The sequence below is a fragment of the Camelus bactrianus genome, chromosome 1, assembly GCF_048773025.1.
Source record: "Camelus bactrianus isolate YW-2024 breed Bactrian camel chromosome 1, ASM4877302v1, whole genome shotgun sequence".
NCBI lineage: Eukaryota > Metazoa > Chordata > Mammalia > Artiodactyla > Camelidae > Camelus > Camelus bactrianus.
In genome coordinates, this window is record NC_133539.1 from 2464242 (window position 1) to 2480421 (window position 16180).

Below are 16180 nucleotides of genomic sequence, written 5' to 3' on the forward strand. Positions count from 1 at the left end.
CAGCCCTTTATCAGACACATGGTTTGCAAATATTTTCTCCCGTTCGGTTTGTTTCCTTTCCATTTTGCCAACAGCGTCCTTCGCTGTGCGGAAGCTTTCAGTTGCATGTCTATTTGTGCTTTTGTCGCTTTTGCTTACGGTGTCAGACTTTAAAAAGTCACCACCAAGGCCTATGTCGAAGAGTTTACCCCTTACCTTTTCTTCTAGGAGCTGTATGGTTTGAGGTCCGACATGCAAATCTTTAATCCACTTTGAGTTGATCTCTGTGTGTGCTGCAAGACAGTGATCCAGCTTCATTCTTCTTCATGTGGCTGTTCAGCTCTCCCAATACCATTTATTGAGGAGATTCTCTTTTTTTCCTATTTTATATTCTTGGCTCCTTTGTCATAAATCAATTGACCATATATAGTGGGTTTATTTCTTGGCTCTCTAATCTGTTTCATTAATCTATGTGTCTATTTGTGCCAGTACCATACTGTTTTGATTACTGTTGCTTTGTGATATAGTTTGAAACCAAGATGCTCGATCCCTTCAGCTTTGTCCTTCCTTCTCAAGACTTCTTTGGCTGTTCAGGGTCTTTATGGCTCCATACAGATTTTAGGGTTGTCTGTTTTATTTCTGTGAAAAATGCCATTGGAATTTTGGGAGGGATTCCAGTGAATCTGTGTATTGCTTTGGGTGGTATGAACGTTTTTACAATGTTCATTTTTCCAATCCGTGAGCTGATATTTCTTTCCATCTGTTCGTGTCTTCTTAAATTTCTTTCATTAGTGTCTTGTAGTTTTCAGTATATAGGCCTTTCACCTTCTTGGTTAAATTTATTTCCAGGTATTTATTATTTTTGATACAATTATAAGCAGGATTATCTTTAAAATTTCTTTTTCTGATAGTTCATTATTAGTGGTCTGTCCCAGCATCCTCAGAGCCAAACAGCCTGCTGCCTTCTGAGAGATGCAACACCTGTGAAGTTTTCCTGCCAAAGTAATGAGCCTGAGTCTAATGGACCCTTTAGATCTAAACTCTCATTTACAGGAAATCACAGGGAAAGGGAGGCAGAGGACAGTTAGACGTCATCTCAACAAACAGAGACATCCTGAATGAGGGGTTTTTGACCTGGCCTCTTCAATAAGCCTTGGCATGCAAGAAAAAAGGGAGGGGCTGTTTACAGATGAGGAGAAATGGAAGTGACATAAAAGCAAATGCAGGGTGGGGACTTTGTATCATTCTTCAAACAAACCAGCTGTGAAACAGCATCTGGGGGACCGTGGAAATCTTGAACATGGACTAGTACTGGATGACACGGAGGAAGGAGCCTGCTCTGGTTACCTGTGGTGATAGCGTAGAGGTCGTGTAAGAATTGCTTGTCTCTGCCAGAGATTTGAAGTGTTTGTCTCTGCCAAAGATTTATCCTAAATGTTTAGGGGTGAGATGCCAGGCTGGGTGTTATCTCCTGTAATATATTTCACATACACACAAATAATAAAGCAAAGCAAATGTGGCAACAGGTCAAACCTGTTCATTTGTTGCTGGGACATTAGATTATTCTCCTATTTCTGGATGTTCAAACATTTTCAGGATAAAAAGGATTTAAGACTCTGGAGGAGGGAGGAAAGGCCCTGGCTCTCACAAATCTTGGTGGGCCCAGGTCATTTGGCAAAAGCACAAGGAAGCCCTGCCCCCAGGGGTCTCCCTCGGTTTACAGACGAAGTCACCTGTCCCTGTAGGCACTCCTCCTCCTGTCACCCCTGCGGCTGCTCAGAGCCAGAGGCGTGAAGCGTGCTTCCCAGCCCCCATGCAAGTCCTGGCCCACAGGGACCCGGGGGACACGGCCAGAGAGACCGGGTGGGGGAGCCTACAAGAGACTAGGGCTGGGTGCACTGTGCCACCCACGCCCCTCTCTTACACGGTCCCTAGATGCATGGCCAGAGAGCAAGGAGCAGGACTGCACCCAGGGCCCCCCCATCCCATGGCAGCTGCCCCCCACCCCAGCAAGGACAGCACAGCAGGCAGGTGGCTGGGCGACCGGCAGACTGGTGTGTGCGGGAGGACAACGCCAAAGACATTTCCCAGGCTCGACCCTTCCCGGGCAGCACCACACTCTACAGCGACACAGCCTGGGATCGCAGAGATCGCAGCTGGCCTTCGGGCCTGGGAGAGGGGGCAGATCAACGTCTGAAAGCGACAAGGGAGCGTGAAGGCCTCTGTGGGTTTCAGTTGGAAGTTTAGCCTTAGGGAATGATCTTTCAGATGCACAGGTTCTTTTCTAAGACTATTAACTACAGTTGTCACAAATCTATCATAGTGAAAAACTGAAAACAATCCTAATTTCCTAGAGGACAAAGCACGGTAGAGATACAGCATGGCCCCAGTTTTTAATTGTACTATATTGATAAGGTAAGCTGAAAACACACTGAAATGTTTCAGAACCCATGTCCGCTGGACGGCAGAGCGGCAGGCGCCTTTCACTCTCGTGCTGTGTGGTTTCCGTGTTTGCTGGGGCAGGACCACTTGCCCGACACCTGCTATGGCCCAGCACCCACGCCTAGAGCATTCTGCGCAGGCTGCGGTGAGACTGGCCTTTTGCAGATGAGGAAGCTGAAGCTCAGAAACACTGAGGGATGTAGCTGGTGAACCAGGGCCCCAGCCCGAGGCTACAACACAGAGCTCAGACATGTTGCAAATTCGGGGCCTTGTGAAAATGTAGCTTCCTGGGCCCCACCGCAGGGCTTCAGATGGGATTTGTCTGGTTGCAGAATGCAGCTCCCAGAAGCCGGAAGACCCAGGGTCTGAAATCCACCCACCCCCCGAAGTTCCCTCTGCTGCTTAAGTGCCCGCTGCCTCATCCTGGTGTCAGTGCGTCTGAACCGCCATGGAGGGGGCATTCACGCCCACAGCCCCCCGACACCCGCCGGCCCCAGGAGGGGGCAGGATCTGAACTCAGATCTGTCCGAAGTCCTGTGAGTTCCTAGGAGCAATGGAACCAGGAAGAAAAGGAGCCCCGAGACTGAGGGATAAGTGGGGGTGGACTGCGTGTCAGAGACGGGCTACCACGGGCCTGCGGGGTTCTGGAAGGTTCCGACATCTTAGCTGAGCACCTACACAGGGCCGACTCCCCGCTGGGGCGTGGGTGGGGTAGCGCCCGCCCTGCTTGGCCTGACACTGACCCAACTTGGATCCCCGGGGAGAGGGGCACTGTGGTCGCCCTGGGCCACTCCAGCTCTGCCCTTGTTGGGGGTGGTCCCCTTGGCCAGACCAGAATGTCTGCTGCCCATCAGGGGAGGATGGGGGCTGCTCCAGGACGCACCTGAGAATTTCACTGGGCGAAGGGAGCATTTTAGCCCCTCTTGTTCAGAGCTGCGGCGTCCCCGGTGCCAGCCACAGCCGGGCGCGGACTGGCGGTCCGGATGCCGGCTCCAGGCTTCCTGTCCGGAAGGCTGGGCTGACGTCAGCCTGCGTGGGGCTCGCCCTCTCCCGGCCTGTGCGGAGGCAGGGAGGGTCTGGAACCGGGGCTCTGGGAACCGGTGCCCGGCCCCTGGGGGGAGCCATGGACCCGGGGCCACGTGGGCGCACCTGGGGGGCCCCCGGCCCACACCTGATAGCGTCCTGGCAGGTCCAAGGAGAGAAAACAGGAACCAAAACCCTGCGGGAAAGAGAAGCCCTTTCAGACCCCACACTGGATGTGGGCTGGACAGGAAGCTGAGGGCTCTGGGTGGCAGGCTGGCGGCCCGGCCACCGCCGGAGGTCCGGCCTCCGAAGGACCGCTGCCCCCCCTGCCCCGCCCACCTCACCCGTTCTCACCCCCACCTCTTGCGTGGCTCTCCTTCCTGTCCCTCCTCCTGGGTTTCCAGCCCACTGGGTAAAAAGTCTAAAGAATAATAAACCTGAAGACTGGAGCCGGCTGTCCTGCACCCACTGTGCGGGGGAGCTGGGGGCGTCCTGCCCCCTGAAGGTCCCTCTCCTGAGCCAGCGCAGAGGCCCTGCTGGAGAGCCCAGGGGGGCCCACCCGCCTCCTTACTTCCAAGGGAGGGGTCAGCTCAGAGAGAAGCCAGACGGGAACCCAGTCAGCAGGCAGACTGCACGCGGGCTCCTGGCCTGGGTGGGAAAGGGCCTTCGAAGGGAGGGGCCTGCCTGCGCTCCGCACAGCAGGTACGCAGCCTGAGGCCGTGAGAGGAGGGCATTCGTCACTTCGGTGCTGGCTGCCGGCAGGTGACTCTGTCCTCCAGGCTGTCCTGGCTTCAGTACAGCCGCTCCGGGCCCCCTTGGAACAGAAGCCCAAGTGGAGGGGCTGAGAGTGGGTGAGGAGGGCCCTCCCAGATCCTGGGGCTCTGTGAACCATGTGAGACCCCGTATCATTTGTAAGGTGCAGGCACAAGGCTTGGGGACACCAAGGGGGTTCCTGACACTTTTCAGAGCCCTGGCACAGAAGTGTCGCAGTCACCGTGCAGAGCAACCCTCAGTGTGGACGACAGGACCTGCCTGAGTCTGGGAACCATCGTGACGGAAAGCTGTTTGCTCAAGTCACCCCTCAGGTGTGTGGGTGTGGGCGTGCGTGTGTCTGTGCGTGATGTGCGTGTGAGTGGGGAGGGTGTATGTGGAGTGTGTGTCTTCTGAGTGTGTGCGCGCACGTGTGGTGTGCGCGTGTCTGGGTATCTGTATTGCCCACCCTCCCTCTCGGGGTTTGCGGGGACGTCCTTGGGGCCTCACAGCTCTGCCTGGGCAGGGAGGGCAGGTCTGTGCGGAGACCGCGGGGCCTTGGACAGCCACGCCTGCACACACGTGCCCAGGCTCGCACCTGCGCCATGGCTGTGCTGAGATGGAGGAGCGGCGCCAGAGGGAAGGGGGCCTATTGCACAAGTGTGTCTGAAGCCTGTGGATGGTGTGGGCACACAGAGATGACAATGACTTGAGGCCTGGAGAGCAGCAGGCATGGGGACACTTAAATCCCTGTCACTTCAGTCATGTTGACTTCCTGGCCCAACTGGAGGCAGCGCAGCATGTCCCTGTCCCGATGGAGGGAAGTGCACAGTGACCGAGCGCCCCGGAGGATGTGGCCAGCCCGGGATGTCGGGGCCTGTGGGAAGCTGCTTGCGGACAAGGCCTCAGGCTCAGGCCAGCCTCGGCTCTGTGGGGTGAGGCGGGGTGAGGGGGGCGGGTCCCCAGGGGCTTTCTCTGGAGGCAGGTGGGGCTGCTGGTTAGAGGGTCTCAGAGTCCCTGGGTCCTCACACTCCAGCGATGTGGCCTGCAGGGGTCATGGGCCCCATGCACACGTGACCCCAGAAGACGCAGGCAGAGACAGTTGAACAGCCCACAGGGAGGGTCCCAGGATCAGAGAGGAGGCTGAGTGGTGTGGCCACGATCCAGAGGATGCTGGGGCTCCCAGGAACTGGAGGAGGCAGGGAGGGAACTTCCCCTAAAGCCTTGGGAGGGAGTTTGGTCCTGCTAATGCTTTGATTTCAGACTTCTGGCTTCCAGACTACAAGAGAATAGATTTCGGTTGCTTTAAGATCCCCCACCCCAACACACACACACCTGATCTGTTCTGCTTTGTTTTGGGTGGCTTAGTGAGGCCACTTGCCCTGCAGCGTGCAGAGCCTTTGTGGGGAGGGGGGTCTTTCATTAGGGGCGGGGCCTGGGACTCCCACTCTGTGGGGCTCAGGCTCTTGACCCGGGGAGGAACAGCACAGCCCCAGTGAGACCAGGGCCAGGGCCAGCCAACAAGGGACGCTATCAGCTTGTCCTCGGCAAGGGGACATCCATATGGAGCTCCAGGCTCAGCTCACGTCGCAGGGCTCCTCCCAGGGCTGCCTCCTGGGATCCCACCCCCGCAGGACCACCCCACTGTCTCTCGTGTTCCCACCCAAGGCTCAGCCCCAGCCCACGCGGGAGCAGAATGGCTCCAGGCTCTTCCAACTCAGACAAGCTGGGGGCCTCTCATGGGCCCGATCCCCACTGAGCTGTAAGCCATCCGGGGGTCTCTCGCTGGAGAGGAGGGAGAGGTCACTCACAGCCGCTGGCTAGAGGGCTCTTCTGTTTGGCCTCTTCCTTCTGGAGTGTCACCCCCTCCAAGCAGTCCTCCCTGACTATCTTATCTAAAGCTGCACAAGTACGGCTTCTCATTACACTCTTGTGCACTCTGCACAGCACTTGTCTGGTGGGCAGTGTGTCTAGTGCTCAGGGCATGTACTCAGGGTCCAGAGCACCTGCCTTTGGGTCCAGCTCCTGTGTGATCTTGGGAAAGTTGCCTAACTTCTCTGTGCCTCTGGATTACGGTGGCTCTGGCTCCAAGGTTTAGCGAGCTAAGGAGCTCAGAACAGTGCTGGAAAAAGGAAGCTCAGCGGGCACTGTGACCCCAGGAGGGTATAGACAATGGACTTGCAGAGAGTGAGGGTGCTGCACCCGGCACCCCCAGCCTCAAGGTGCTGCCCTGGAGCATGTGAGTGGGTGAATGACCTGGATCTGCTGCTTCCCAGACCTGCTCGTGTCCATCCCCCGGGAGTGACAGAAAACTGCCTGGAAAAGCAGACCTCCAGCCCCTGACTCTGTGTTAACAGACCCCGCCCGCCCCAGTGGGCCAGCATTCCAGGGTCACTGGCCCAGAGCGAAGCTGGTGGACGCAGAGGGTGGGCCTGGCCTCTGGCAGTGGGGACACCTGCTTGTGCTTCCCTGTGAAATTGCGGGAGAGCGAAGAGACGGTCAGGAAGGAGGAGGGGCAGGCACCCCTCAGACAGATCGCAGGGAGCTCCTCCCCCAGCCTTCCTTCCTTCCCACTCAGCTCCCGACTGCGTTCCAGACACAAACACTGAGGGGCTCCTCTTGAGCCCAGGGGACTCAGGTCCCCCGGGGAGGTGGTACAGCGGATTGGCATTTGCACCTCAGAAAACACCGAGCAAGGCCACTGGATGCCCCATGTTCCCACTGCCTCCTTCCCCCAGAAAAGGTGGAGGGTGGCCACCTCAGGCTGGCTCCCCAGGGCAGCAGGAAGTTGTCCAGCTCCACGGCTGACCTGCTGTCTTAATGACCGACGTGGCCACTTGGCAGCCAAGCCAGCTGGCTGTGACTGTAAAGCCTGGTGAACAAAGTAGACCATTAAAAGGCGATACGGAGGCACTTGCCTGCACCCCAGGCAGACGAGCTGGAACGAGGCAGGCACGCTGCTTGGCAGGACAGCCAGGTCTCGCGTCCTCGTTCACAGGCTGCGGGCAGGACTGGAGGTTTAGGGCCTGACGGGCAGGGAGCAGATGGGGCTGAGTCATGGCGGATGAGAGGTCACATTCTGAGGAGAAAGTAGTTGACCCACATTGTCCCCAGGGTCCCCCTCCTTGGTAGAAGCCTCCGAGGACCCTTCCCACATGCAGTCCCTCCACTGCCTCATCCATCCATCCATCCATCCTTCAGGAGCCAGGCACTGTCCAGGGTTCTGGAGACACAGTGAAGATCCAGCCACAGCCCCTGCCCCAAGCAGCTGAGGCCAGGGCAGTGACTGCAAACCCAGATGGCCAGCAGTGCCGGGCAGTGATGTGAGGCAGCAGGCGGACAGCTTGTGGAAAACCACAGGAGAGCAGGATGGTGCGTGACAGTGGACCTGCAGGCCTGGCTGTGCCCCTCAGGGCCATGGCTCTGGACGCCTGGACCCAGTAAGTAAGGTGGTGCGATGACTGGGGCTTGTAGAGAGAAAACACACAGGAGCGTAGGTCCTCTACGGGTGTTACCCCAGGCCCCCGAACCACTAAACACAGAGGCAGGGCCAGGAACGTGGACTTTAAAGGCTCTGCCGGAGGCTGTGGTGTGAACCCCCACCCCAGGGAGCTAATGGGCCACAGGCCCCCACAGCCATGCTGAGACCCTCTGCCAAGGCCACATGGACCAGCTTTGTGTCCTTGGACAGCCCTGGAGCCACCTCCAGGCCTTGTTTTCTGGAGAAAAGGGGGAACTGGGGCCAGAAGTCCTCCAAGAACCTTCTGGCTCTCGGCCTCTGCCCTGGTTTCTGGCCTGGGACCCAGGCTCTGCCTGCAGTACCAAGGCGTGTGCGGAGCCGAAGCCAGGAGCTGCTCGACATGAGCCCGTGCAGTCTCCTCACCCGCCCCCCAGCTGTCACCTCCAGCTTGTGCGGTCCTTGTCACCCTGTACCGTCTCAAACGTCCAGGGGGCCTTTGTGTGGCACCTGCCAGGGAGAGTGGTCGGCTCAGGCTGAGTCACGGCTTGTTCTGCTGTCCTTGAGCCTGCGGTCTCCACCACTGGAGAGAGCCTCCCCAGGGAGGAGCTGCGGACGGACAGACAGACAGAGCAGGGGAGAGGACCCGTGAGCTCAGCTCCCATGTGGACCAGCGTAACAGCTGCCAGCCTTTGAGGGCATTTCTGGAAAACTCAGGCTGCTCTGAACGGGCTGGGGTTTACTTTAAACGTGAGCTTCTTCGTTGCCAAGGCTGTCAGTTGCCCAGAACCAGAATCGACCTGGGGTGGGGGGGGCGGCGACCAACAACACATAACCCGACTTGGGGGGGGCTCCCCATGGTCTTCCTCCCTGCGGCTGAGCCGATGGGCACAAAGCTGCCTGTGGGGCTCTCCCGGGAAGTCCACAGCCTTTCCATTCACACAGGGGACATCAGAAAGGGCTCTTACGGGTGAATGCCCGGTGTTCACGATGCGAGGATGCCAAGAGTGGTTCAGAGCTAGTGCCCACCTGTGGGCAGTGTGCAGGCCTGAGGAAAGCATCCAAGCAGGCCTGCCCCTGCTGAGTCCTGTGTCCCGTGCGTGTCGGAGTGTCCTGCAGGCTGGAGCTCCAGCCTCAGGGAGCTGGGCCCCTCCCCGTGGTGGCCGGAGCACCCACGGTACAGACTGCAGGGCATCAGTGGCTGCAGAGCCGATCAGGGCTGTTTCGTACCTGCTCGCTGACACAGGCCAACTCCCAAAGCATCTCTGTTCAGGCAGCAAGGTGGTATGGGTCACAGCCTCAGCCTGCTCACCTTCTGGGGCCACTGTCACCACAAGAGTTGTGCCTGACAAAACAAGCTAAGGTCCATTCACATTGTCACCGTCCTCACCTGGGGGAGCCCGTGAGGACAGGGAAGGGGGCTGAGGCTTGTCCTGGAGTCAGAACCCCAGGGAGCCACGGGCCAGTGGGCCTGACCCTGGGGCTTCATCCGGCACTCACTGGTTCTCCATGATGGAGAGGAAGTAGGGGTGGACAGCGGGCCGCCCGGAGCTGACGCCGGCGCCCCTCCGCCCCCCTCCCTCCCAGCGGTCTCTAGTGTCCGCGCAAGTGCTCCAGCCACCATGCGCTGCTCTGCCACGGATGCTCCAGCCTCGTGGGTCCCCGTGTCACACCCTGCTGTGCACAGTGACACCCCACTCCCTCCACACCACGTGGACCCCACCCACCCCCAGCTCCACAGCGCCTGGGGCCGCAGCTGGCTCCCAGGCTCCCTGAGACGCGTCCTCACCCTGAAGAGTTTCCAGGATCGTCCAGTCTCGGTGGTGCTGCCCGCTGTCGCCTGGGTGACTCTCCTCACAGACACTGCCATCTGGGCGGGGTGGGGGAGGTGGAGGAGGCCGCAGGGCCCCCTGTGCAGGGAGAGGTGAGTCTCGTCTCAAGAGGGGCCTGTTGAGCCGTGCCTACTTCCCCGCACCCTCCCCCCACATCTCGCCTCCCCACCCACATGCAATCACAAACTTGCATCCAGCTTTACGAGCTGGAAATTTAACATCAAAAATCCTTCCTGCTACTTAAATTTCTACCTTAGGACCCGGAAAGACAGAGCAGATTTTCTCCCCCTGTTTTACGCCGAGCTGATTCAAGTGGGCACGTTGCCAGGGTGAGCATCACCAGGGAGCCTCTTCCCGCCGCCTCCGGGCGATGCGTGAGAACTTCACAGCCTCCTCCATCTGGCCAAACACAGCCCGGAACGGCCTGAGGGTGAGCCCAGGGGCACGGTCTCCTTGGTCTCCTCCGGAGGCGGAGACGTCTGGAATTGCGTAGAGCAGACGCCGAAAGCGTCACAGGGCTAGCGCTCCCCTGAATGTATTCCATTGTTTTAATCTGAATTGGTTCTTTTGAGAAAGGAGACGCAGATCTCATGGTGTGTCCCTTTCATGTGCGGGAGCTCTAATCACGTGGTATTCTGTAGGTGCCCGAAAACTTGTATTTCTAATTCCTCCGGAGGCCCATCATGAAAGAGCTTGTTATGACTACGGGCCTTCCCCCAGGACGTAGGCACTGCGAGGGGGAGACAGCGCGAGCCGCTGCCTGTGAGGAGGGGCCTCGCAGCCTTCAGCGTTTACAGCTCAGCCTGCAGTGACCGCTCGGGGTGTCTGCGCCCTGCGCTGGTGATGCAGTTCTAGCATTTGCAGGCCAAGAGGGCAGGGACCATCTCACCACCCACAATTTCATCCCTGCAGGATTGGGCCACCTTGCCAGGCCCAGAGCAGATAAAGGGCCTGCTCCACCCCAGCCCTGGTGTGCAGAGAGGGGATGAGGGGGTGCCCACAGAGGAGGCAGAGACGTCTGGAAACCCCTGGCTGCAGAGAAACGGCTGAGGACTGTGTCCCTCCCTGCTCCCATTTCCTGTCACCTTTGGAGGCCATGTGTCTGTCCTTCACGGCCTTCTCCCAGCTCTGGACAGTCCTTTGCTGCTAAGGGTCTCAAGAATGCCAGGAGGTGAATCTTGCCACTGGGCAAAATGTTCCTTTCATCTGGGATTCCTTAGAAAGAGTTCTGAGCCTCACAGAGGGATGTGGGCTGCTGAGCGGATCTCGTGAAACTCTGAAATGAGAGGAGACTCTGAAATTGGAGACTCTGAATTGGAGGAGGAGCTCTGAAACTGGGGAGATGGCAGACATTAGCACAGGGTGGTAGGTCACCTTGAGGTCAGACGACAACCCCTGGCCTCTGCTTCCCGGTTCCACACTGCGTACAAGTCAGCCTCAGCTCAGCAAACACTAGGCCCATGATTCCTGTTGTTTGCTGGCTGGCAGTCCAGACTCTGCGTGGAACAGGAGAGAGAAAGTTGTGACTCCTACTCTTGAGATGCTTGCAGTGTAGACTTAGCAGAGATGGATTCTGAGAAGATTATGTCAGAACCAGACAGCACTATTATATGTCAAGCTCCGGAAGAGATTCCTGAGGCAACCAGGAAGGTGGATGTAGAACATCCTTCCCATCCCCCTCCCTTAGTATTTAGAACCCCAACTTTTAGCTGGGTACATTGCCTTCAGATGAAAGACTACATCCCCCACACTACATTATGACTAAGTGAGGAATGTCCTCTTGGTTGGAATGCAGAGGTGATGACTGCCGCTCAAGCAGCCATTTTGGACCATGAGGTGGCACGGTCAGTATGAAGGAGCAGCATGTGGAAGAAGTCTGAATCCCAACTCTTATCTGAGCACATTGTAATCTGGATCACCCCCCAACCCCAGTTAGCTGGGCATATTCCCCATCTTCTCTTGCAGCTAGATGTGGCTATGTGCCTAAATTTTGGCCAACAAATTTTAGGCAGATATGTTGCATGCCTCTTCCAGAAAACATCCTAGTGGCTGGGCCACGCCCTCTGCTGTGGACTGAATGGTGTCCCCCACAAAATTCATATGTTGAAACCCTCACCTCTAGTGTGATAGTATTTGGAGATGGGGCCTTTGAGGGGAGACGAGGTTTGGGTGAGGTCATGAGGGTGGGCCCCCCATGACGGGATAAGTGTCTCTATAAGAAGAGGAAGAGACACCAGAGTCCTCTCTCTGCCAAGTGAGGACACAGGGAGAAGGCCGTCTGTAAGCCAGGAAGAGGGGACTCACCAGAGCACAACTCTGCAGGCACCCTGATTGCAGACTCCCCAGAACGGAGGGGAAGAAACGTGTGTTGTGTGAGCCCCCAGTCTGTGGCGTTTTGTTACAGCAGCGGAGCACACTGACACCGCCTCCTCCATGCCGCCCGTCCGCTGGCGGGGAGCCCAGGCGGCCGTGCAGGTCCAGCAGGGAGCCCGCTGATGGTGCAGAGGCGAAGCACCGGGCGGCGTTCCGTCTGGGCCGGGGCGCCTCCCCCCGCCCCCCAGCTGTCTTTGATTTGCAACATATTCTGAGATACAGCATCTGTCTGAAACCTGCGCGTGTCTGGCTTTTGCTCTGGTTTTCCGATGAAAGAAAAATGAATTAATTTGCCTGAAAATTCTCACCCCACAAGTTAATATACATTTTCCAGCTCTCATCTTCCCCAAATAGGCCATGTCGCCTGCGGCTTCCCCAGTAAATTATCACACACGGTGGCTTAAACCAACAGAAATTTACTCTCTCACGGTCCTAGAGGCCGGAAGTCTGCAGTCAAGGTGCCGTCAGGACCACGCCCCTATGCAGCTTTCGGGGGGGAGCCTGCCTGCCTCTTCCAGATCCTGGGGGCTCCAGGCGTCCCTTGGCTTGTGGCCCCCCCCCATCTCTGCCGCCATCATCGTGCGGGCTTCGCCTCTTCCCTGTGTCTGCCCCTGTGTGTCTCCTGTAAGAGCACGCGCCACGGGATTCAGGGCTTTTGGGTAATTTGGGTTTAGGGTGTGTTTGGATCGTCCAGGACAGCCTCCCACTGAGGTTCGTAACTGAATCTGCAAAGACCCTTCCCAAATGAGGTCACGTGGAGGGGTTCTGGGGATTTGACACGGACATGCCTTCTGGGGGCCTCCTACTGGCTGGCCACCGTGAGTCATCGTAAACAGAACACAAACGGCCTTGGAGAAGGCCTTCCAGACCCCGGAAGTCCCCGGCCAGCCTGTGGCAGCCCCAGGAGGCTCCCAGGCTCCTCCCTGCGGCTCGGACGCCCCTGGGCCTGCTACGCCCAGCGCAGCCTGCGGCCACACACCTGGACCCGCCTCCCGGCCTGGCTGCAGGGGCTCGGCCACCGACCTGGGTGGCCCCTGGGCTGAGATAAATCCTTCTGGGTGCTTCCCTAGCTGCTCCTGCTCCTCTCTGCCCCCCGCCTCCCACCCTGAGAGCCGCACGGCTGTCGGAGGATCCGCTGGGCTCAGGGTCCTGAGCGCTCCTTTGCCTAGGAGGGGGCCCTGACCGCCCCTCTGGCACCTGGTGCCCTGGACCCCTCCCACCTGCATGCCGCCTCACCTTCTGGGGTCCCCTGCCGTCACAGGCTCTCCTCCCCCAACACTCAGGAAACTGGCGTTGGCAGTGTTTTCTTTCCATGGGTTTTCTCGACCCTCCTACCCCTCAGGGTCAGCTTGGGGCCCCGAGTGGCAGATGCGTGGAGGAGGTAGGCACCTCAACCCGAGAGTCAGGCCAGCCCTGGATTCCTGCCACCCCCCGGCAAGTGGGAGCAGACCTCAAGCCCACGGGAGGGGTCCCCTAATATGGAGATGCTTTCTCAGTGCCCCCTTCCCAGTGTCATCCGGTCAAGCCCTGTCCCCCTTCCTCTCTGCCGCCCAGCCTCCTGCAGTGGCCTCACACCCTCGTCAGCAGTGCCCCCGGCAGTTGTGCAAAGGGACACTTCTCACCAAGACCACCGCACAGCCTCCCCTACTTTTCTCTCTCCCTGGCCCCGGTCCTCGCCCCTCCACCTCCTCCTCACTGCCAGTCCTTTGGGACCACCTAGGGGACCACCGCTCAGGAGCCCTGCATGAGGTCCAGCTCCCCTGGTGGCATGTTCTCTTGTCCTGGGGGCCACACGACTGGCCCAGGCTGCAGCCAACCCACCCTGCCTGTCATTTCCAGAAGCCACTCCCTGGCACCCTCGTTGCACCCTGTGCGCCTGCAACCTCGCTCCCCACCCCCTACCTGAGCTCCTAGGGCCTGTCTCCGACTTCGCAGCCAACCAGGTACCTCAGACATCTCCCTGCCACCTCTACCATGTCCCTGCAACAAGCAGAATCCCACCAGATGGGAGAGCTTTCAGGAGAGTTCCCAGACTGGAAGCCCCCGGGGCAGCAGCAGGGATGGGACCACCCAGGGTTGCGCGGGGCCCGGCCCCCAAGCCCTACCCCTCCCTCCTACCCCCCAACCTCTGCAGGGGCTCCCAGCAGCCGAACCCCCCAGCGAGTCACCCTGCAGGGGGGCCTGGGCATCGGGGCGAGGAAGTGACCCCCTGGGGACTTGCCACAGAGCAGGAGAATGAAGCCAGGCCGAGGGTGCCGCCCAGTTTCCCTGGAGCAGAGACGGGGTGGAAGGAAGCCGCCCTCCATCGCCGAGGGAGCACGCGCAGCTCCTGGCTTTCTGGGGGCTAAGTGACGTGTTCTCAAGAGCTCGTGCTTAGAACTGAGATGCCCACATGGCCGTAGCCGCGCTGGGAGCAGAGCCACTCATCTCCATCGCCGCCCCGAGACAGGTTCCTGACACGTCCGACTTGGAAGTCGTTGGTTCCTCCGGTTGCCACCCCACAGTGCTTCCCCTTTGCTGGACCAGGATTGGAAGAGGCTGGGGACACCTCTCCTGCCTTTGGACTGGGCTGTGGCCGTATACGGGCAAACCAAGACCTCAGGTTCCCTGATTCCTGCCTGTGCGGCCCCCTCCCAGACAGCCCGGGGGGTGGGTCCGTGTCCATGGCCAGGCCCGCCCCAGGGACTGCCTCTAGTGTAAGAGGCAGAGTGGACCAGCGTGATGTACTGCCTCCAACCACACCTGCTGTGACTGCCCTGCGTGGATGGCCCTGCAGCCATCAGGACCAGTCCTACTACTGTTGGTGCCTGGCCACCAGCGGCCACGACCCCACTGTATTACTGTCAGTGCTCAGCTGTCATTAGGACCAGCCCCATTGCTGTCACTGTCACTGCTCAGCCTTGTTGGCCAGGGCCACCCCGCTAGGTGGTCTGTAAATCCTTGAGCAGGAAGGGATGTCTTTAGTTGAGCAGGGCCTGGGTTGGCCAAAGGCCACAGGACGCAGTGAGACGTCACCTCTCTAGTGTCAGCCCACCCCCGCCAGGTGAGGGGGGAACGGACGGGGCATGGAGTCGGAGGAGGATGAGACACCGCACGCCCACGCGGCCAAGGGTCTCGGAGCAGAGGCCTGGTCTCCATCTGGTGCGGCGGCCACGTTCCTCAGGCCGTGAGCTAAACGCAGACAGGGGTGCGTGTAAGCGGGCCTCGCCGTCCCTGAGCGATGACCAGTGATATGAGACCTGTTCACATACAGGGAAGTGGTTACGGTTTGTGCGTGGGCGCCCTTGAACCTGATGCTGACCGAAACAGCACCTGCGGCCCGTCAAACACGCACCGTCCATCGGCTTCAGTTACCACAGAAAAGGGCACGCTGACCAGAAGGAAAGAAGGTCCGTGTTGAAAACACAGATGAAGCGCCCTCCCCGGGCGCCAGCGCCGGGCCTCCTTCGGTGACGAGACCCCGCCAGGTGCCGAGGCCGCGCTGACTCGCTGCGTCTGCCTGGCTGCTCCTTTTTTTGAAACCTTGAAGGGACACATCCCTGACTTGCCGAATGCTCTTTGTTCTGACAAGACGCAAAGCTGTGCTGGGAGCCCTGCTTCTCCGGAGCGGTTTCTCGGAGGAGGCTGGGAAGCGGGCTTCCGGGCTGGTCCTCAGTTTGGCTCAGATAAAACTCTTCTATTCTAATCATTGCTTGTTTGCTGGTTATTTTTGTCGACACCAGCCATCATAATGGACAAAGGTCCCCAGAACGGACCCATCCTCACACACTCACAGGTCCTCCGGTGGTCCCTCCGCAGGCCTGGTGAGGGGGGACAGGATTCACCGTCTGTCCCCGATGTCTGTGGAGGGAAAATCAAAATGGAGTTGTTGTTGCTCGGAGAGCCTCTCAAATGAAGCCGGGAGGCCACTGAGGACGGGGATGGAATCTGACCCTGTGACCCCTTCTTGTCCAACGTCGGCGTCCAGGACACCTGCCACACACTTGGGACACCTATGGGACCCCCACCCTATGAGAGCCACCCGTGAAGGACACTTGTCAGAGCACAGACAGCTTCATGGCTTTCGCCTTTATAAACCCCTGGCTGTTTCTCTTCCCTGGAAAGCTCGTGTCTCCCAAATTCCAATCCTTAAGCCCCAAATGAAGGTCCTCTGGCCTTGGCAGCCTCCACACCGGTTGCTGCTTGATGGCCCTTAACGCCTGCCCTGACTCCTGTGTCTGGCGTAGTTCAGGTCAGTGGTTCCCACCCAGCGCTGGTAACATTCGGGGCCAGGAAATCCTCGGTGTGGGGCCGCCCTGCACTAGGCTCTAGCACCCTAGCTGGC

General features: G+C 58.8%; 1 long non-coding RNA gene across 8 annotated transcripts; it reads left to right on the forward strand.

Moving 5' to 3' along the window:
• The first annotated feature begins 1427 nt into the window (after positions 1-1427).
• LOC123611741 (uncharacterized) lies at positions 1428-15541 on the forward strand. Of its 8 annotated transcripts, none has more exons than XR_006718824.2 (5): positions 1428-4146; positions 4411-4529; positions 4957-5129; positions 7396-9913; positions 10396-15541. It is a non-coding gene; the product is annotated as an uncharacterized LOC123611741 (long non-coding RNA). The 8 variants fall into 8 exon arrangements; XR_006718827.2 differs by having other exon boundaries at positions 7396-9575; positions 9741-15541; XR_006718825.2 differs by having other exon boundaries at positions 7396-7634; positions 9239-15541.
• The last annotated feature ends 639 nt before the right edge of the window (positions 15542-16180 follow it).